Source organism: Mauremys reevesii, linkage group 4 (genome assembly GCF_016161935.1).
Source record: "Mauremys reevesii isolate NIE-2019 linkage group 4, ASM1616193v1, whole genome shotgun sequence".
In the NCBI taxonomy this organism is placed as follows: Eukaryota; Metazoa; Chordata; order Testudines; family Geoemydidae; genus Mauremys; species Mauremys reevesii.
Window position 1 is genome coordinate 102,439,362 of NC_052626.1, and position 22,868 is coordinate 102,462,229.

Here is a 22,868-nt window from a genome sequence, read left to right on the forward strand (position 1 = left end):
ATATAAAAGATATGTTTTCAGAAATTTCCCCTAAAGCTGCAGTCAAATCAAAATACCATATTACTACTGATGTTAAATCAGGCCACATTATCATCAACACAGCATCCCATCAATAGTAAACTGAATGGTTTACAAACATGGAATGTAAACAATAAAATTTCCAAAGTGCGGCATTGTACGTAAATCTGGAAGGAAAAAAAAAGAGGTGATGGCTTAGTTGGCTATTCATCAAGTTTAAAAAGCATGCCCTGGAACAATAGGCTCAAAATCATAGAGGGTTCAGACTTTCATCCTTCCAGGATAGATATGTTGACTTCCCTGAAGTTTGCTGGAGTTATTGGGAGTAATTTTGAATGAAGCCTTAAAATCTGAGCTCCTGTCAGCTCTCTGTGGACATTCAAGACCATATACCACTTTTCATATGAGCAAGGGTCTGTACTTCCCAGTATGATGAGTGCTGCTTATTTGCTGGCAATCTACCCTGGGAAAGAATGCTTTTCAGTTGTGCTGTATGCATATAGGGCCGGATCCATGGTCCACTAAAGTAAATGGAAAGACTGACTTTAGTGGCCTTTGGATCAGGCCCATAATAAACAATGTGCTATAGCAGGGGTCGGCAACCTTTCAGAAGTGGTGTGCCGAGTCTTCATTTATTCACTCTAATTTAAGGTGTGGTGTGCCAGTAATACATTTAACGTTTTTAGAAGGTCTCTTTCTATAAGTCTATAATATATAACTAAACTATTGTTGTATGTAAAGTAAATAAGGTTTTTAAAATGTTTAAGAAGCTTCATTTAAAATTAAATTAAAATGCAAAGCCCCCTGGACCAGTGGCCAGGACCCAGGCATGTGAGTGCCACTGAAAATCAGCTCGCGTGCCACCCTATCGGCATGCGTGCCATAGGTTGCCTACCCCTGGGCTATAGGATCAAAGGGGTTATATATTTTTGTACCATATTTCTTGTACATTGGCCTAAAACACATGATGAGCACATTTTAAAAAAGTTAACAGCACAATCTTTGAACTTAATAATAAACATAAGGTGGGACAAAATTGCAAACAAATATATAATTGCCATTGGTAAGTATAAGATGATCAGTTGTATCACAGTTATTGGATATGGGACAGTTGGCAGCCGACTGGAAATGTTTTCATTGCCACCCAGATTGAATGAATGAATGAATGAAAATCTTAATTTAGTTTCCACTCCCAGTCTCTCAATCCCTGTTGCAGTAAGGACACAGTACAGCACCTTCACTCTGCAAAGGAATGAGAGTTCTTACAGTGGTTCATGCTCTGGCCTCCCAGGGTGAGAAGAATCCTCCTCAGCTGAAAAGGATGTGGGGCTAAGAAGGTATTACAGTGGGGGAATGAGGGTACACAGTGAGACTTCTCAGAACTTTGGTCAGAATGCAACATGTGATGATTCCCAGGGCAGGCTGAAGACCAGAAAGAAGGAATGGACCCCGGGGGTTGGCAGTCTGATCTTTTTTTTTTTTAGTGGTAAACTTCAGGAACTGTTCCACATAGCCCTCAGAGTTCTCTGGTTTCAGACACACAAATCTACATGCGTACACTCACACCACCATTCTGGAGTTTTCTTTCAGGCTTTCACGTACTGCTGCATACCCTTGAGATCTTCTGCCCGCAAGCCTCGCACTAGAATCCTCCTCAAACTACCACATAGGCTCAACCATTCACAACAGGCAACTGCACATTTAGGAAGACAACCCAAGCAGCTGTTGAGAAGTTTTGAGGGGATGTGGCCACACAAACGAATCGTACCTTCTGAATTGTCTCTTTGAAACTAGAGTTGATCCTAATAATAGGATAATGAGTTCATTACTTATCTCCTCTCCCTAAGAAAAGTACCATTCCCAGGCTCAATAACTCCAAAGAAACCAGCAGGCTGGCTCTCCGGTTCCAGAATTTGATCTAGCAAATGCAGAGAAACTGATGTCCCTTGCCTCTTGGGAAGGAACGAGATGGTAGTTTATTACTCTTTACACCCTATGTGTGCGCACACACTCATCTGCTAGTGTGGCAGGAGTCCCTCAGAGACTGTCCCTGAGGTTTTCAACTTTGGCCATTGAATACAACTTGAACAAGCAATGAAGTCTAAAACCTGTTTAAGTGACAAAACAATTCTCATCCCAAACATTTGAAGATAAGGAAAGGATCGTTTTGGTGACAAGTAGGAAAAAAGGACATTTTGGTATAAGGGTAAGATTTTTTATTTACTATCTACACACCCTTCATCCCAGGCAAAGCAGCTAGTAGGAATCACTTCTTCAAGTGCTGCTCTATGCCTTGAAAGCAAAGATCTTCCTACCAAACCATTCAAAGCTGCACGTTACTTATCCTTCTTTGGGGACTTCAGCCTGCAGATAAACTTGTAATATACTTAACTGCAAGAGCTTGCTGATGCCCCTGGATAGATATGCAGCTTCAGATGGGAGCAACAGAAATCCCACAGGGGATTACTGGAACACCAACAGATAAAAGAATTGGAGACAAGAACCGGACTATCAGAAAATAAACTAGAAGGCCAATTCTGTTCTTAGATGGTGACTAGAATGGGATTTATACCCATGCATATAGAGGCAGACTCAGGCCCTAAGTAATGCAAAGAGAACATGCAATATATTCTCAGCTCTTTGTTTTTTCTTGTGCCCTGTCGTCCAGATGTAAACTGTGAAATACATCCAAGTTCCTTAGAAAAGGAAGTGTTGAGCCAGGCGGTTCAGGCTGAGCTGTTGCAGTTATCACTCCACTGAAAATGAACAATAAATTCAAAGAACAGAGACTGTGCTCATTTAGGGATCCTTCTGAGTTCTCTTTTTCCAGCTCCCACCCCCACAGTCTCACCTCTCCCCCTTTACTATAAAGTTCTGGTGCCCTTTACTATAATAATGAATGGAAATCACAGATTACTGTTTTAGAGGCTTAACTGATTCTCAGTGTTTTCTATGTACTTACCACTTTTTCATATGTCTCTCAACTTACATATAAATAGACTTGGAGTTGATTATTTTTAGGAGTTTCAACAGAAAACTCTATTTATTCCCAAAGATTTTAAATTTTTTTCTCCAATTAAATTTTTCACTAGCACGTGTGCAGCTGTACCAGATAGCTACACATTTAGAACCTTTGCCAGCACATCAAATATCTCTTTCCCTAACACCACTTTTATACAAACGTATAACCTGCATAGTGCTCAGTTTACAACCAGGGGTGGCTCTAGCTTTTTTGCTGCCCCAAGCACGGCAGGCAGGCTGCCTTCAGCGGCTTGCCTGCGGGAGGTCCCCAGTCCCGCGGATTTGGCGGCTTGCCTGTGGGAGGTCCGCTGGTCCCGCGGCTTCAGCGTACCTGCCGCCGAATTGCCACCAAATCCACGGGACCAGCAGACCTCCCGCAGGCAAGCCACTGAAGGCAGCCTGACTGCCACCCTCGCAGGGACCGGCAAGGTGGCCCCCCACGGCTTGCCGCCCCAGGCACGCGCTTGGAGTGCTGGTGCCTGGAGCTGGCACTGTTTACAACAAGCTATATTCAACAAAAATATACACAGCCTTTTGGCACTATACCTCCTCCTAAACATGTTCTGAGTAGCCAGGTAATCTTAGCTGGGAGTCTCTCACTACTATCACTATCTCCAAGTTCACATCCTATATTTTCTTCCATGCAAATGTGTAGCTGTTTGCCTTTTCTTTACATCTCTGTAAATGCCATATGGACGGAAATCATTGAGTCACCAGATCATACATTTATTTTTATGATGTATTATGCCGTTTGATGTCATGTTGACATCTAATTGATGTCGTTTTTGCTTTTTTTTGTCTTTGTTTTGTTTCTTGGTTTCAGTAAAAAAGATAATTTTAAAAAAGCCTTTAGAGTGATGACTTAAGGTACTGACAGACGAACATAGTATGCATCTCTTTTATGATGCACTGCTGAGTAATTGGGCATATTTCTAGCTTCAGATAATGTATAGAAAACCTCCGTATTTTTACTGTATAGATTAAAATTTGTATAATTCCCATCTATATTTTTCTCTAGCAAAAAAAAAAAAAAGATACAGAATGTATTTTCAGCAAGGCCTTGATCCTTGATTTAACCATCTATAATGTAAAGAAATGTGAAAACAAGGATAGAACTAAAATACTGAAGATTAAATGTCCCCTCCTCCATTTTGCATAATTAACAATAAGATGGTATGGATGCCAAAAGATATAGAGTTTAAACAAAGCATGCACTTTTTAACAACAGGCAACATTTACAGTGGATTGAGGGGAAATGATTTCCAGAATGCTGAAGCCATATGTATCTTTTGCTAAACTAAGCCTTTAGGGCCAAATTATAGGTGAAATCCTGGCCCCATTTTCTTGCATGTGTTTTAAGACTTTTAAGAGACAGCCTCTGCTAGAGGGGATACAGAGAGACCTTACTATAGTAGGAACCCCCAGGAGGAATTGCACCTAATCTAGTCATAATTCTCCCTAGAACTTTTGAGATGCACATGTTGCAGCAGCAGCTCCGACACCCTTTTGCTGCATTTCTTTTAAGGATGGGGCAGAGAGCCACAGATCCACCCTCACTCTACCCCCTTTCAAATAGCTAGTAGTGGCATCATCAAGGTGCAATGCCTGGAGCTTCCCAATACGACTGTGTCAAGCCACTTAATTAGGGACATGGAGGGAAAGGGGGATGGCTCCTTGCACACCAGTGCAGGGACCACACAGTTGAGCACCCCATGAACAGTCTGTTCATACACGCATTTACTCAGTTCACGTCATATGACACGTACAAGAACACTTAATATTTGAAGCCAATCAGAAGATTGAAGATGGGTGGTATCTGTGCCACATTTGCCTCTCTGAATAATTGTGAGAACTTTTCTTCTGTAGTTGTCATGAGTGTGCTGAATGAACAAGAAATCACAAGTTTAACATTTCACACATTCTAACCTTTCAGAGGCAGGCTCTTTCTTTATAAGTTAGAAATGTATATATGCAATATCAGGCCACACCATTTTTACCTCAGTTATATCCATTCAATCACACTGATTTTAAAAAGCCTCACATCAGAGCTGCCCAGCCACCTGAACATTCTGGGACTTGGGCAAAATTCCTGGCTGTTCCCCAACTGACAGTAGCCCTGCAAACACTACTTCCTGCAGCGTGGAATGTTCCTTGAAGTATACAGTTCCTTGAAACATACAGACCCATCTTGCCCATGAGAACAGATGGGTGCACAGCAGAGGATGGCATAGCTAGAGGCATACATAACAAGCATAAACATGAGAGAGAGAAAAAAATCAGCATTTCATTACACATGCAAGAAACATACAGAATCGTATTCGCTATAGGATATCACCTACAATGCTCAAACATTACCAAATAAAATAATATCAAATCAAGATCACTTTGTCAGAGAAAAAAGCCTGGTAAATTTCAGCCCAAAGTTTTAGAAAGTTGTAAGTGATGGAAAAACAGGGGTTTAGAATGGAAATGCTTACGTAATGTTAACTACAGAGGTTGTTTCACTTTCCTACTATACATAAATAAATGTATACACACATACGCACAAAGAAAAGAGGAATATAGAGCTATAATTCCATCAAGTAGTTCTGGAGCTGACACAAAATTCTTGAGCTTCGCTCTCATGGTGTATGACATCACCAGACACCAGACATGGAATCATAGCTTGAAATTCACAATGTGCCTATTTTTTTTCTATCGCTTATGAAATATGGATCAAAGACCCACATATATGCCCTGAACACACTTGTAACAGCTCCCCTCCTCAAAACTTCTGGATGGCTGCCTTCTTACCCCTTTCTTCCAAAACTCTAACCTATGCTGAAAATACCTTTATACTCAGCTCTGCTCTAACTAACTCCACATGGACTTTGCACAGCTAGTTCTTCACAGCTCAGGCAGTTCTGCCCTGTAGTTGCTCTTGTTTCCAAAGCAGCTTTCCCTACCAATCCAGCAGTTGGATGAATCTTGTAATTCACAAGGGTGCCCCCAGAATCTGTACATTATACAATTTTTATTGCATAGATTCATTGAAATTTTCTTGCATTCACAGGTTTAAGTCTGAAATCTGGGAATTATAAAAATATACTTCACTCAAGAAACATATAGCATGACATATACAGAGTACACACAATATATATTTAACTAAACTATATATAAAGAATGGCATCCGCATGTAGATACAGCCAGAATCTCTATTTCTTAATTCAATTAAATCTTATTCAATTTATATAACTTCCCATTCTCAAAATTGCTTGTAGTTTCTTAACACCTTAAATCCACTAACTGCCATAGCCTGCACTGCTCTTAGTTTCTCTACGTGGTGTACAGTGGTGTACTGAAATTATTTAAACTGCTGCCAACTTGATAAAATATGGTGGCACTGATGAGCAGCAAAAAAGATCTATGGACTGGCTCAATTGGCTTTTTATCTTGGGAATATATGAATTTTAATCTCTAGCTATCAATCATGTTCAGGGATGTGATGCTTTCTGGAAACTGAAATCTCGGTATGTTTTTGACAAAACAACTGAATCCCCAAGTCTGTCCGCTCAGGGGGCCATGGACACAAGAACAGAAATGCTCCACAGCACCTCCAATATCCACCATCAATAATAAATAATCAGTAAAGCAAAGAAGAAAATGCCAGTGACACAGCTCAACTGGTAGGAGCTGGGAAGCTTGACACAGTGGTGGCCCCACCTCCTCTGGAGACTCTATCCACCCATTGACCAGTTGTGGAGGAAGGGAGCTGACTGGCCCCTCACTCTACACTTTCATTAATTTAAACTCCAGTCCTGCTCCTTGGGAGCTTCTTGCCCCCATACCCTACCCCCACCAGGAGAGCAAGAGCTGTATTTTTTGCAGTTGCTGCAAATCACTTCTCCAGGGATAAGGAAGAATTTTTTTCTGTCTATTGGGGCTAAACTGGCAGAGGCCTGATGGGTATTTGGCTTCCCCACTGGAGGCAAGCTTGGCTAAACAGGAGTAGAGCTTAATAATTACCAGTAGGACTTAGTAGGGACGTTAGTTCATCAGCAAAAAAAGGGCCAGTTCCCAGAAGTAAAAGGCCTGGAATTTTGTTGATGGACATTATGCGACACGGGAAAACCTTGAGGTCTTTGTGAGCCAAAGTCTTTCTCTTTTGCTTCTCTCTCTTCCCCTTGCAAGAGGGGAATGGGTGTTAAGGATTTAGACATGCAAATTTCAGTATGAAGCTATTAGAGCTCATTACAAAGAGCAGGTTTGGGACAGACTTCCTTCTCATGACTTAGAATTCTACAAAGGACACAACAAATAACACATTCATCCATTATGACAAAAAGCTCCACAATAGGGATGGTAGCAAAGTGTGACACACACAGGAGCCAAATCTCAGTAGTAGAGGAGATTACACTAAGAAATAACTGTTTGCCACAGAGTGTTTTGGGCCTTGGCATATATCCTGTTGGAAACCCACTTGGAAGTCACTTCTGGAATATTACTCCAGTCAGTGGATGACACCACCGCTAAGGAGATGTTTCCATGAAAACACCAGCAGAGAGCACATGGTAACATGGGTTCCAAGGAAGCCATAAGGCCATAGTGGAGGAGACAGCTGAAGCTGCCATGAGGCAGGCCTGTGCTTCCACCCAGATGTTCTTCCCCTCTGAGTTTACCAAGATTTGCATGGATTTGCAGAGGCAAGCCTCACCTGTCTGTCAGTAACATCAGAAAGAGATTCCACGAGTGGCAACACGCTGAATTTTGTAGCCCTTACATTGTTCTTCCCCACAAAGGGATAACATATGGTCCCAAAGACCACAGTGGGAAAGGGCACTTAACCAATTCTTGTTAAAATCTGCCAGCCTGTAAGTCTTCTTGTCCTCCATTTCATCTGATGCTGTAGCATTTATAACCTTTTACAACGATGAGAAGTTTCTATTTAACACTAGACAAGATTTTTTTTAAACTAAAGTAGAAAATATAAGCTAACTGTGAAAGCTGAGTGTATTTTCCCTCTATTGCTCATTATTCGTTACTGTATCATTTTCTCACTGCATGAAGGCCTAAAAAATAAATCTAACGTAAACAGAGAAGGCAAATACCTTCTGAAGGCCAGGCAAATATTTGAAAAGCAAAAAAGAGATTCCTCTTCTATCTCTAGATCACCCTCCAATTTAACATTAAGTGTATAGGGGTTTTTTCTTCTCTATGCCTTTCTTTTCTTTACTCCTTTTTTTCTTTTCTTTTTTTGAAGGAATGCAGCAGCAGCAGATGTACATATCCTAGATTATGGAACGTGCACCAATCTATAGACAATAGCAATGGAATAACAAAGGTCGAATAATTATATTGTGCCTGTTATCAGAGTGTAAAGAAAGAATTGGCACTATAAAAGAAGCTATTATCTGATAAACTAATGCAAAAAAGTCTCCATCTAACATTATTTTTAAACTCTGGAAACCATATGCCCAAACCTGCAATCTGATCCACATGGGTTGACCTTAGTGCCTGTGTGGAGTCCCACTGACTTCAGCAAGAGTCCTCATGGACTGATGGATTAGATTACAGGATCAGGACCTTAGACTGCACAAATATAGCACTAAACAGGTACTATAATTCAAAGAGACAAAAACCACCAGTTGACGCTATATGCGTGTGTCAATGTCTATAAAAATATCAACAGCAGGTCCATAATCCTCTAACAGGTTTCCTGCCTGAATTATTAAGGATATAGAGATTTGATTTGAAAAAAAAAATTACTGGGAAGGAATAGGGCGTGGCAGGGAACTGGACTGGAATGCAAAAGCCTTTGATTTCCAGCTCACTGGTTCAAAATGTCCCTAGGTTAGTACTCCAGACAAGTTATCACCACTGCATGGCAGTTCAGCCGTCTATGCAATCTGAGTTGATCCAAACCAGTTCTACATAACAAGGGGCAAACTTTTACCAATCACAGCAAAAAAACTAATGACCGTATCAACCCAGAGACTGAACTGTCCCATCATCCAAAGAAGGGTTGAGGCATATCGTTGGGTAAGGGTGGGAAAGTTAGCTGTGCTGCAACATGTACTTCACCTGTTCTGTGAGTAAATAAGACTTCAGTCTTTATGACAGACCACTTCTTTTTGCCAATGACAAACCCATTTAAAGGCAAACAAAACTCTCCTAAGAGCGCCTAATGCTTTCTTAAACAGTTTGTAGAGAGCCTTATATTATCTTATGTACAAAATAAGTAATAATAGCAGTGTTACTGAGAACACTGTTCCTAGCAAGACAGGATTTCACTTTTTAAAATATAGCATTAATAATACCTGCAATTCCAAAATTAAGCCACATCCTCTGTTTTATTGCTTGTTTTTAGTAGTAAGAAGGAGATAAGGAGAGACAAAGAATGAAAGATGAATACAGAGATCAAAAAAGATGATGAGAGAGTACTTAAAACTCTTAATTAGCTGCTTCAAGTCCATCTGCTCAAAAATGTAATATCAATTTATTTCCTTGTTTAAGTCTCAGTCTTTGAATATGCAAGACATCACAAAATAAATATGAAAACTTGGATGTACCAAAATATTCAGCTTAACTAGCTAGCATGAGGGAATGACATTTTTCACAATAAAGGACAGTGTTGGGTAGTCTACCCAACATATAAGTACTATAACAAATTAGAGACTAAATAATGTAATCCTTGCCCAACTTTGTAAGCATATAGAACATGAGTAGCCCCTGGGACTACTCATGTGAGTACTTGAGGAAGAACTTTAGACACAAGTAAAGGTTATAACAACCTAAGGTATATACACCAAACCTAATGTTACTGTTAAGAGTTATCAGTTTTATTCTGCATTTCAAGAAAAACTATTTGTTTGGGTTTAAACATTTCTCTGCATTGGTTGCAAGCTACACATTACACAGTTGTGCTAGTGCATGAGAAATATAATGAAACAGACTGGAAACTAACAACTAAAAGCAATTTAAAAATGTCTCATTTATTTCCATCTAATCTAAGATAAAGACAAAGAAAATGAACAGCAGAAATAGCAAAAAGTGAATTCCATATTTTAAATGCTTTCTGTTTTACAAGAAATTGCTTCACTGGACTAGACCAGTATCCTACTAGTTCGGTAACCTGTCTCCAGCAGATAATAGTACCAGAGGTTTCAGAGGAAGATGTAACAAACACCTAAATGGACAGTAATTGAATAAATAAGTTAGAACAGATACAACATGTGAACAAGCATATCTGAGCAAAAAGGGATCTTTTATAAACATAGACCAAAAAGAAACAGCTTTGGGCTTGATCCTGTGCCCATTCAAATTGATGGCAAAGCTCCCAGTGACCTCAATGGTGTGAAGGAACAGGTCCTTATACATGTTCAAGCTGTAAAATGTACATACTTTATTATCCTGAGTGACAGACTTTACTGCTAATTCAAGACATTTGACAGGCAAGTAGGATTAATATCACAAGGATCATGCCTAAGCTCAGGTTTCTTATTTACCAAGGAAACATTCATAGGCATCTAGACAATGGAAATAGTCGTTAACATAAATATAATTCAATTTAGAGCTCATAAGCGAATTGGGTAGGTTTGTTCACAGGATGATTGTACAAAAAGTCCTCAGAATGAAAAGTAGGTTAAAAGATTATGGTGTCCAAAAAGAAAATGCAACCCAAACAAACAAGATTAAGCATGTGACAGGCCAAAAGGCAATTTAAAAAGGCACCAGCTCTTACTGTCTAGTAAGGAGATAATGTATATGCTACTGCTATAAATGTTGCCAAAGGAGTGGTTTACAATGCATTTCGCCTTGAAAACCTGGTAAAAATAAACTTAACAAAGAACATCAGTACAATTGCTCTAATCTCTAAAAGCAATTATGTATATTTTAGGTAATAAACAGATGTGTACAATGTCCAATTTCTTATCGGTATAAAATCAGAAACACAATAGGTGCAAGGTAAGGCATTCCAACCTTTGGATAGCCAATTGGGCACTGCTCTGCCAGACTTCATCTCTTAAATTTTACAGCTGAAGTAAAAATTGCTAAAGCAATCAAAGACAGACTAGGCATTCAAATCAAAGCTTAGCTAATGTTTTTATCAACTAATTCTAATTATATTAACTGAAACAACAGACTAGTATATTACAACAAATCAGATTTGAAGGTTGAGGGTACGTCTACACTACGGGATTATTCCGAATTTACATAAACCGGTTTAGCAAAACAGATTGTATAAAATCGAGTGCGCACGGCCACACTAAACACATTAAATCGGTGGTGTGCATCCACGGTCCGAGGCTAGCGTCGATTTCTGGAGCGTTGCACTGTGGGTAGCTATTCCGTAGCTATCCCATAGTTCCCACAGCCTCCCCCGCCCCTTGGAATTTCCGGGTTGAGATCCCAGTGCCTGATGGGGCAAAAATCATTGTCGCGGGTGGTTCTGGGTAAATGTCGTCAGTCACTCCTTCCTCTGGGAAAGCAACGGCAGACAAGCATTTCGCGCCTTTTTTCCCTGGATTGCCCTGGCAGATGCTATAGCATGGCAATCATGGAGCCTGTTTTGCCTTTTGTGACTGTCACCGTATGTGTACTAGATGCCTCTCACAGAGGCGATTCAGCAGCGCTACACAGAAGCATGCTTTTGCTTTTGCATGACAGCAGAGATGGTTACCAGCCATACTGCACCATCTACCATACCATAAATTGGTAATAAGATGATCATGGTTACCAGTCCTTTTGCACCATTTGCTGCTGTCATAAGTGCCCCTGGCTAAGATCAGCCAGGGGCGCAAAAGCCAAAATTTGGAATGACTCCCTGAGTCAATCCCTCCTTTTTGGTATCTAAAAATAGAATCAGTCCTGCCTAGAATATGGGCAAGTGTACTAGAGAACCACTGTATCAGAGAGCACAGCTGCTCTGTGTCAGATCCTGCAGAAATTATGAGCTGTATGCTATTCACAGGAGATGCTCCTGCAACAACTCCACCTGTTGATTCCGTTCTTCCCCCAGCCTTCCTGGGCTACTGTAGCATTGTCCCCCTGCTTGTGTGATGAAGTAATAAAGAATGCAGGAATAAGACACACTGACTTGTTAGTGAGAAATGAGTGGAAGGCAGCCTCCAGCTGCTATGATAGTCCAGACAGGACAGTTAGGAGTGTGGAGGAGAGGAGCCCAGCATCCCTCTGCTAGTCCAGGGGCAATTGAATCTTTTTTTTACACATGAAGGGTGGGGGCTGACGGAGCTCAGCCCCCTGTTGCTATGATGACGATGGTTATCAGCCATACTGTACCATCTACCAGGAAAAATTAGGGCCAGGCGCCCTTGATCGACCTGACGGATGCTAGTCAGCATGGTTACCAGCCCTTTTGCACTGCCCCATGTGCCAATAGGCTGATGATGAGGACGGGTACCAGTCGCTTTGCACCATCAGCCACCCATGGCGGGGGGTGGGGGGGAGCAAGGATGTTGGTGTTGAGTGCTGCAGCATCGCATCTATCTGTAGCATTCAGTAAAGATAGGGTGACATGTAAAAGAGTCAAGAGAGGATTGTTTTCCCTTTCACTTCTGGGGGTGGGGGGGGGGTGCGTAAATTGCCGAGCTATGCCCTGACCCACCGCGGACACTATGTTTGACCCTAGAAGCATTTGGAGCTCAGCCAAGAATGCAAATGCTTTTTCAGAGAGACTGCAGGAACTGTGGGATAGCTTGAGTCCTCCAGTCCATGAGCGTCCATTTGATTCCTTGGCTTTCCGTTACGCTTGTCACGCAGCAGTGCGCTGAGTCCCTGCTATGGCGTCTGTCTGGAGATTTTTTAAAAGTGTTTTTTAATTCATCTTCTGTAACGGAGCGCTGATAGAACAGATTTGCCTGCCCTTACAGCGATCACGTCCGCATGGTCCATGCGGGAGCTCTTTCTTTATTTTGATTTTTAACTGCATCACCACACGTGCTGATCAGAGCTCCACGCTGGGCAAACAGGAAATATTCAAAAGTTCGCGGGGCTTTTCCTGTCTACCTGGCCACTGCATCCAAGTTCAGATTGCTGTCCAGAGCGGTCAGTGGTGCACTGTGGGATACCGCCCAGAGGCCAATACCATCGATCTGCGGCCACACTAACCCTAATCCGATATGGTAATACCGATATTAGCGCTACTCCTCTCGTTAGGGAGGAGTACAGAAACCGGTTTAAAGAGCCCTTTAGTGTGGACGGGTGTGGCGTTAAATCGGTTTAATGCTCCTAAAACCGGTTTAAACGCGTAGTGTAGACCAGGCCTAAGTGTGGCCTACCGGATAGAGCACTGGACTGGGGCTCAGGATAATTGGGTTCTATTCTAGTTCTGCCCTGCTGGGTGACCTTGGGCAAGTCACTTTCCAGCTCTGTGCCTCAGTTTTTCTGTCTGTAAAATAGGGATAATGACATTGATGTTCTTTGTAGAATGCTTTGAGATCTACTCATCAAAAGCTCTGTATAAGTGCTAGGTATTATTATTATACATCACAGACTCAGTCTTTGGTTATATACAACAGGACTGTCCTGAAATCTTGTGCCTTGTATCAATCTGCTATCTAGCCAGGACATCTACATGCATATACAAATAAATGTACATATATGTATATATACACATAATTATAGTTGTATACACACACCCCTATATAGACGTATATACAGATGGACTCCTAATAGATTGAAAGATAGACAGACATCCTATAGAAAGAAGACACTAAATCCTGTGGAGGGAAAACACTAAATTGCCACTAACCAGGAGTGGCGGTTTCAGTTGCCATAAATGATAGCAGCACCTGAGGCATTCATAATCAGGCTGCATTACATACATTACATTATATGCCAACACTTCTTTAAATGAACCTGGTTGTCACTGTATATGCTCATATTATAAATGTATACGTATATATACACATGCATCATCACTGATCTACTGCTGATCAGCTGATCTACTGTCATTCAGTCCTTAGATCTGAACATCTGAGGCCTATTGGCAGGGCAACTTCAGAGGAGTAGTGGGCCCTTGAGTCTAAAAAGGCCTTCCCATGGTTGTTCTGTGAGAAACCCAGTCTATTAACCTTAAGCCACAGTGTAAAGTTCATAGGTGAAATCTTGGCTCTGTGTAACTCAGTGGCAAAACTCCCATTGACTTCAATAGGACCCATCTATGTATCTACACAGGCTTTTTCAGGAGAACGTGTTGATGAATTATACCCAGGGGCGGCTCCAGGCACCAGCACACCAAGCACGTGCCTGGGGCGGCAAGCCACGGGGGGCGCTCTGCCAGTCGCCGCGAGGGCGGCAGGCAGGTTGCCTTCGACGGCATGCCTGCGGAGGGTCCACTGGTCCCGCAGCTTCGGCGGACCTCCCACAGGCGTGCCGCTGAATCCCCGGGACTGGGGACCTCCCGCAGGCAAGCCACCGAAGGCAGCCTGCCTGCCGTGCTTAGGGAGGCAAAATACCTAGAGCCACCCCTGATTATACCTTAAATCTCCTATATCCTGATCTTGCAAAATATTGTGTGGGGGTAGATTTTGTACCCACACAGATCTCTTTGCAGGATCAGGACCTTGACTTACAAATTCTCCAGAGCAGGAATCCTGCCTTACTCTATGTCTATATACTCAATATAAAATGCCATGTAAATTTATAGAGTTATATAAATGATTTTAATAAAAATAAATATTAATATTTCTGCCAATAGCTTATTATGGGGTTGAGTCTCTCTAGATTTGGCTGACATTAGTCAATGCATTTTGTATAGTTTTAATAATTTATGATGATATGCCCAGAGATATGGGGACATTTAAAAAAAAATCTAAAAATAAACAAACAATTGCTACACTGCTGGTGGTGCAATCTTCATTTGCATGAGTTAAACGAGGATACCACTACTGATAAAGTAGAACTACAGTAAGGAGAAGTTATGTTTAATTAGTGCAGATAAAAATCTTACCAAAATGCAAGAGAGTATAATATCCCTCTGTCTGTGTATGTTCATATGCCTATGGAAATGTGTAGGTAGTTTTGTTTCTAACAGTCACACATCCCTGGGGCCAGTACATTAAAAAGTGTGATAATTTGCCAATTAAGGTATTTTGGTTGCATCCTTAAAAGGTCAACGGCATTATAGTGCGGACATCATTCAGGAAAAGGCTCAAGAAATAATTTTCTGGCACCAAAATTCTTTTCTAATTAGTTCCCCAAAACCTTTTTATTTTTTACTAAAATGACTAAAATTAAGTTTTACAAACCTCCACAAAAGACAGATTGTCACTAACACTTTCTAATTAAAAAGGCACTCGTCCTCATTCCCACTTTGCTGGTGAGTTAGAGAGCACCAGTAAGTTCCAGACATTGCTCACAGTAACACTGATGCATATTGCTCAGAGTTATACTGGTGTATAGCAAAGTAATCTCCAATGAAGTCCAGGGATTTATTTCAGTGGAACAGAGAGTAGAATCTGGCCTCAAAAGTATATCCTCCCTGAATCCATGAATTGCCATTATTGTTCATTATGACTGATACAACAGTGTTATTAATGATTATTGTTATTATGAATGATTTTGTTGACTTCTGCATCAAGTCCAAGCCTCAGCACTTGTTTTAATATAGGAAATCTATGCAAGAATATACTAAATACCTAGATCTGAATCCTGACAAATGAAGGAGGCTTATTATTGGTTACTTATAAAATAGGGGCTCCCTTCCTATGCAGAATTTAAAATGAAACAAAACAATGTTTCTCTCCTTTAGGGTTTTATTTGACCTTTATATTAAATAACACTGTAGATATTCACCCTTTCTTGTCAACTGTTGGGAATGAGCTACATCCACCCTAACTGAATTGGCCTCGTTAGCACTGACCCCCCACTTGGTAAGGCAACTCCCATCTTTTCATGTGCTGTATATTTATACCTGCTTACTGTATTTTCCACTTCATGCATCTGATAAAGTGGGTTATATCCCATGAAAGCTTATGCCCAAATAAATGTGTTAGTCTCTAAAGTGCCACAAGGACTCTTCGTTGTTTTTACTGTAGATTAGTAATCAGTCTTAGCAGACAGCTGTTATGGAGTCACCAATAGCTACTTCAGGCTGCCTCAAAACTGTGGTAGCTGTAATGTGATGATAGCCTTAAGTGGACTATAACTGATGAGAAAAGGGAGAAGAAAAACAATCAGCAACTTTCTATAAAACCACTTTACAAAGAAAAATGTATGGGCCATTGAAGAGTCATAAATAAGATAGATTCAGCATGAACATTGAGATGCCATTTCAATTACAGCTACAAATGCTAAAGATAGAGCTACCCATGAGCAACTTATATTTAGCCCAAATTTTTCACATGAAAATTGTGACGCTTTCTCATTTTTAAATTATTATATTACACACACACACACACATATATATACACATATATATTTAAGTAAGTAGGAAAGAAGAACATGACTTGTCTAAGTGGGAATAGTTCTATGTTTGGAATGAAGTGTGGTCACGAGGTAAAGCTCCTTTTTGAAATAATGGTTACAGGCAATAGCTATAACTTGCTTGTAGCATTTCTCACCAAGGTTTAAGTAGATGACTTTCACTCAATAGTGGCAGGCAGCAGAACTGTGTGTCCCCAGAGGTAAATATGGAGCCAGAAATGCAATCCTACCCCCTGGTCATAAAGAACTAGCACAACCATTCAAAAACTGCTATTGCACCCCATGCTCTTCAGCAGCCTCAGTTTCCCTTCCCTCTAATGGAGTGTAGCTGGGGAATCTACCCTGTCACAGGTCCACTGGCAGCTCTTCGTCCACCCTCAAACACCCATTGTGCGCCTATCTCATAGAACTATTTGGTATAGAAGACTCATCTATAGGACTCTACTGGTGGGTTCCTATATGCCTACATGAGTGGGGTTAGAGCAAGTATTTCTAACCCAAGGTCAACCTTTTTTGTCTGAAGATGCCATAATAATGTAATAGTTATGCAAACACCAATTCCTAGTTTCTATTGAAGAAAGATTACAGTAGGCACCATCAGATTCTTCTCCAGAGACTATGAAAAATAGAGCATCACCCATATGCTATAGACTGCTTGATCATTCTGTTCAGACAACAGAAGAGATTTTTTCTTAATTTTATCATTCCGTGGATGTTATGCAACATCATGCTTTAGTACCACAGAACTGCATAATGACTGTCAAAAATTACGCATATCTGATTGCTCCATGACTTAGCCACTGAAAGTACAGTTCCTTCAAGGAACAAGAGCAACGTTTCAGAAGGTATGCCTTTTATTAAAGGATATGCTGGGTATAACGAAGAACACATGCAGCCTTCTAATAGTCCTGATGAGCAAAACTAATGAAAATAGTTTCCTATGACAGCATCTAATCTGTTTAGTTTTTCATGATGGCTCACTCTTTGCAACAATTTAAAATAAAATCTTTTTCTATATTGCAGTAAAAACAATTGTCCTAGCTGCCAATCAAACATCCTAAAAGCTTTTCTTTCTACAGCATTAGAGAAACACATACCAAGTTTTTTTTCTTAAAGGACACTTAATGTTAGATTCTTAAGTCCATATTTAGACACCTAAATAAGTGGCCTTATTTTCAGAAATGTTGAACACTGAGAACCTCTTACTGAAGTGAAAGCCCACAAGTTATTAGACTTGATGCAGTAGGAGGTGAGACTAGCCGATCATAATTGTCCCATATGACCTTGAAAAGTATGATTCACTCTTTTCCAGAGAGAGAGAGAGAAAGAGAGAGATCACCCCCACATACTGGTCTGTACCCTCCACTTTTGGACTCTGAAGAGGTACACGTGTGCCAAACCACATTTGCAGAGGGATGCACTGTATTCTCCTTCTTTCACTTGTTACACAACATTGAAATTCTTTAAATCAGTATCAGTCATGACCTCTCTAAGCTGCTGATGTTCTAAAAGGACTTGATAAAGTGTGGAGATAGTTCTTCAAGATCTTCAAGATAGTTCTTCAAGATCAATACAGAGGCTTGAAACATCGCTGAGCCTTATCTACTTGTGTAAGTAAGAGTTTCCCCTCATTGTGTGAATAACTGACTTTGGACACTGTAACTAGAATATGAACTCTTCAACTATGCAGCCTTACACTGAATCTTGTAAAATACTTTAGCCTATCCACACAACCTCACGGCGTTTTTGATGAACTGAAACATATTCTCTCCTTCCACTCATATGCCATCACTGAGAAGGTATGTTCCAAAGAACTTAAGGGCCAGACTCAATGTTTCCCTCAGCCATTTAAAAAATAGAAATCCAACCAAATTCTCAAGAACCTCCTTGTTTTCTCTCTGTAGATAACCCCTGCAGGCTTAGTCTCTCCTATGTATTCACAGAGTGCAGAGAGAAACATATACATCCATGTTCCACTCTCCCACCTCACTGTCCCACCCAAACAGCTTTAGGCAGGATGTTTTTACCACATGCCACAACAACTAAAACCCTAAAGTGGGACACTCAACATTCAAATCTTATAATAATGTCCACCTGGGCCCTGGGTCCAAGACTTATACAGAATACCCTGAGCAAGTATCTGCAGTACTTGTCAAACTCGGCTACTAACCCATTTTGAAAGAGTCAGGAATCTACAAATTCACTTTCACCAAGAAAGGAAATGGAATGATTGTACCTTCCATAAAAATCCTCCTGCCAGAATTCTGGCTCGATTTCAGTCAAGTTAGCTCCACTAAGTCAGGGAACCATTCTTATCAGTCTGCTCCAGACTTTTGTCAGAGTTGTTCTATAGACAACTAGGAAGCTTAAATTGGCACAACAGGGAAGATCACGTCAACTGTGGGGCTGTGATCAAGTCACTGGTTAGAGCATGCCTTCAGGTGGTTATACTATGTGTTCTCTACAAGTTTGATAAAAGTCTTTAAAATGAGCATTAAATTGGATTCTCTGCTTGATGTTTCTGGTTTCCATTTTATATCCTTATTTAAGCATACTATTTTTATTTGAGCTACAGTTAATTTACACTGATTTGGAGCTGGGGGGTGTTGTTTTTTTGTTTTGTTTTTTAAGTTCTCACCCCTTTCTCTTCAGTTCTGGCTTCTTAAAAGATACCGCTAGTGTTTGATTTATTAAGTTTCAGCCAATAAGCTGAAATTTATAATAGGTGTTAAATAGACTACTGATATCAAGCTTGCCAACTCTACCAGTTTAGCCAGTACAATACCAGACTTCAGTAATACATATCTATAAGTTAATAAGAAATTAGAGCCTGAAAACAGACTTTGGAATCCATTTAATCTAATCAGTTAATATACTATAAAATTCCATAAATACTATGCTTTATTCCTTCCAGATAAGTGTGAACCTCGTTTTGTTTTTTATAAACATAGCTATAGCTTCTACCCCAACTAGGGCATTCCACAAATTTGTTCCCTTGTCATTTTGACTAAACTTTTATTTTGCCTGCTATTTCCTTGTTTATAAATCTAGCTTTTCCAGTCCTGAACGAGTCCCTCCTTTTGAGAAGTAGTTCAAAGAGCTTATCTGATTTGACCCTTGCTATCTCCTTTAATTTCTGGAAAACTTCAGTTCTATCTCCTCTGAATCTACTTCTTTTTTCCCCTCAGTGTTTTTCTCAGTGTTTTCCCAGCCTTTCTATAGGTATATCATTCCTACATGTATATATCATCCCTATATAGTAATTGTTCTCATCTGTGCCCTTAACACACTCTTTATATCTTAACAAGATCATGGTGCTCAAACTTAGGCATGGTGACCTCTTTGTGGCCTAATAACACTCTTAAAGAGTACTAAGATAACTTCTTGGGATTGTTTTGTTTGTTTCTCTTATGAAGTCAGATTGTTCAGTGTACTTTGCCTGCAGTCATTTGTTGGACTGATGACTTCCATTACTAGCAGCAGCAAGAGCTGGGGATCTTAATTGGTGCTAATGAGATGAATCCCCCTTTTAAAAAAAAAATCTGACCATCTTCTGTTAACTGTCTCCTTTCCTGGGTAGGCCAAAGACACATAGTCATAAACAATGTGTCTTGCCAAACAAATTCAGCCTCTCTTTTCCAACTGTCCTTTCTGCTCTTCTCTTCAATTTTCCTTTGCCTGGGGCCTTATCATATTCCAATTCTCAAAATTCAAACAGAAACTAGAAGGAGCATCCAATCTGGTGCTGATGATGAGCCTTTCTTCCCTTCCCCTTTGTACAACTCATGAAATATTAGCATGTATAATAACTAAATCCTCAGATAGTGTGTGCGCTCAGATTTCGATTAGTTTGTGTTTTTAACTGCATTTTGATTCTCCTATTTAAACAGTCTCTTTGGTATAGCCTTCCACCTATTCTATGGAAACAAACAGTTGGTGATGGTAAATTCTTTTCCACCAACACAGACACTAACATAGTAAAATATAGTTATTTAACACAGTTCTATTAACAAAACCAAAATATTTTAAAGCTTATGTTAAATCCATTTATGTAATTAAGAGTGCACCATTTAATGATGTGAGGCAATATCATTAAATATACAGAGTTTCCCTGAATTTCAGAACCGCTAGAGCATTATTACTCCAACCATTTTATGCACCTCTGAGACAATAAACTGTAAACTGCAGACTATGTTGAAAAGGTAAGTTCATTCACCTATGTCTAGCAAGTAATTTCAAGAGCATACAGTCCACGTAACAAGGACATAGGAAATTGTAAATTTCCACTACAACACAGAGAAATCAGTCTTAGGTGAAATTACATAGAGATTATTCCATCTAAACATTTTCCATATGCTCACCTCCTCCCATCCTGCACACACTTTGTAACCCCACAAATGTTTATAAATTAACATGAATGAATTCAAAATGGTTTACAACAAACAAATACACGCATCAATACTACATGAACACTTGGGCCAAGAAAACATCAGGACTGGTAAAGAGTTGTCTGCAACATATAAATTTGCATAAAGCCATACAGTCTATAAGCAGAAACATTATATTCAGAATCACATAGGACTTCTAACAACCCAGAACTTTCTCACCTAAAGAGAAATTATATAATCTTTTTCCTGGCAATTATGCAGGATTCTTTAGTATGTATCACACTAGAGCTTGTTTAGATTTTGCAATCACTTCTCGTTCTTAACCACAATCCAATCATGAATTTCTAAGATATTTCACTATTAAATACAATGGATCTGTTAACAGAAATAGTTCTTCTTACCAATGTTAAAAGCACCATTTTAATTTATTTCATTCATTTTGGAATGTGGAAGTTCAGTATATGCAGATTCATATGCTGGCAGTATAAGTGATTCCACAAAGATTCCCTTTAAAATTAGATAGTCTTACGGTGAAAAACAAAAAGGAAAAGCCTTAATCTCTTTGAAAAGATGTCTTGCTTACCTGACTCTGCCATACCACACCGACAGGCTGAACAATATTATCAGCTCTTCAAGTACTAATTCTTGCTAACTGGAAGGATATTTTCTCTCTTGCTGGATTAATAATCAACTTTCCAGATAGTTCATTTGTAATTCTCTGCTGGTTAACCCTTTGCATTGCTCCCATTCTACACTAAACAGTCTATCTGCTTTCCAATCCATTTTAATGAGAAAATAACAAAATAAAATGATGGTACATACGTGAAACTACTATAAAATAAAAAATAAGAAGCTGATTTGGAAATTTGAGGGCAGGTATTTAATAAACTAAATACATACAACATTCAAAATGCTTTCAGACTAAACATCCTTTATAAAAGTTTGGATTTTTAAAGGACTCTAACCCCTTAAATTTAATAGTCTGAAAAGACAACTGCATTTGGATAAACCACACTATCAACAAATCGAATGCTGTCAAGTCCAATGGCTCATACTACATCACGTTCCCATGAACTTACCACTTGGCCTCTCATCTTCAGTGTATATGCGAGTGTGACACATGCCTGCTATGCTTGGAAAATAACATTTTTTATTACTGAATAGTTAGCTGAGAAATTATCACAATTATCAGTTTGTGCAAGGCCGTCCATCTGTGTTGTCAGAAAGCAAGAGCAAGAGTGGTTGGGAGCAGAGAGGAGATAAGAAAGGCTCAGAATAGCTAAAAAGAGGAGTTTAAATAAGGTCAGAACAGCTTAAGATGAGAAACCTAGTAATTACAGGGAAGTTTGTTTTTCAAAGATAATAAATAGCTAATTACAAAATTTGTTATCGATCTCACAGCTCTATTATGAAGCAAGTGAAAATTACTCAGATATGTTTGTGTTAATGGGGTTATGGGGCCCCATATGAAAAGGTGGGTGAAAACCTTAAAATCCCAACCTGAAATCACTAATCTTTGTTTTAGGGAAGCGAGATGCCCCTTAGCATATGCTTTGGTCAGGGTCAGGGTTTGTGGAGGGGGGGTGTGGTGGCAGAAAGAAAATAATTTCTCAGATGACAGAAGCATCATGTTGCAAAAGCAGAGAAATAAGAATGTGAAAAGCAGTGCTCCTACATTCCCTTTTCTGTCTAAAAAGCAACTGTCTTTGGTTTTAGGAAGCACTGGGCAAAATCCAAGAGATTACAGCCTTTTCACTACAGAATGCTTTCCCTGTAAAAATGCACCGTAGCTGTTTTATTAAATAGCACTGAAGTACTTTTGTTTTCCCCACAGACAAAGGGGCAAAACCTCCTAAAGTTATGGCATAGCACAAAAGAGACTTTATCTCCCCCTGCACAAAAGCAGTCCTTTATTAGGATCCCTGTAGCAAATTTATTTTTTTACAGGATTGTAGGTCTCTCTGCAGCGGTACCTAATACTGTTTGCAATAAACGTTCTATGATATGTGCTGTAGA

At 39.8% G+C, this 22,868-nt stretch overlaps 1 protein-coding gene across 7 annotated transcripts in view; it reads right to left on the bottom strand.

Moving 5' to 3' along the window:
- The window catches only part of SOX6 (SRY-box transcription factor 6), a 501,080-nt gene that overhangs the window by 295,850 nt on the left and 182,362 nt on the right, over nt 1-22,868 (bottom strand). Inside the window, exon 1 of one of the 7 annotated variants that reach the window (XM_039533635.1) lies at nt 21,932-21,968. The exons of 4 other annotated variants lie outside the window; for them this stretch is intronic. The gene's annotated coding sequence lies outside the window, so the exon portion shown is untranslated. Of the gene's footprint in view, nt 1-21,435; nt 21,501-21,931; nt 21,969-22,868 lie in introns of those variants that run through there. 2 more of the 7 variants (XM_039533634.1, XM_039533637.1) reach the window with 2 other exon arrangements.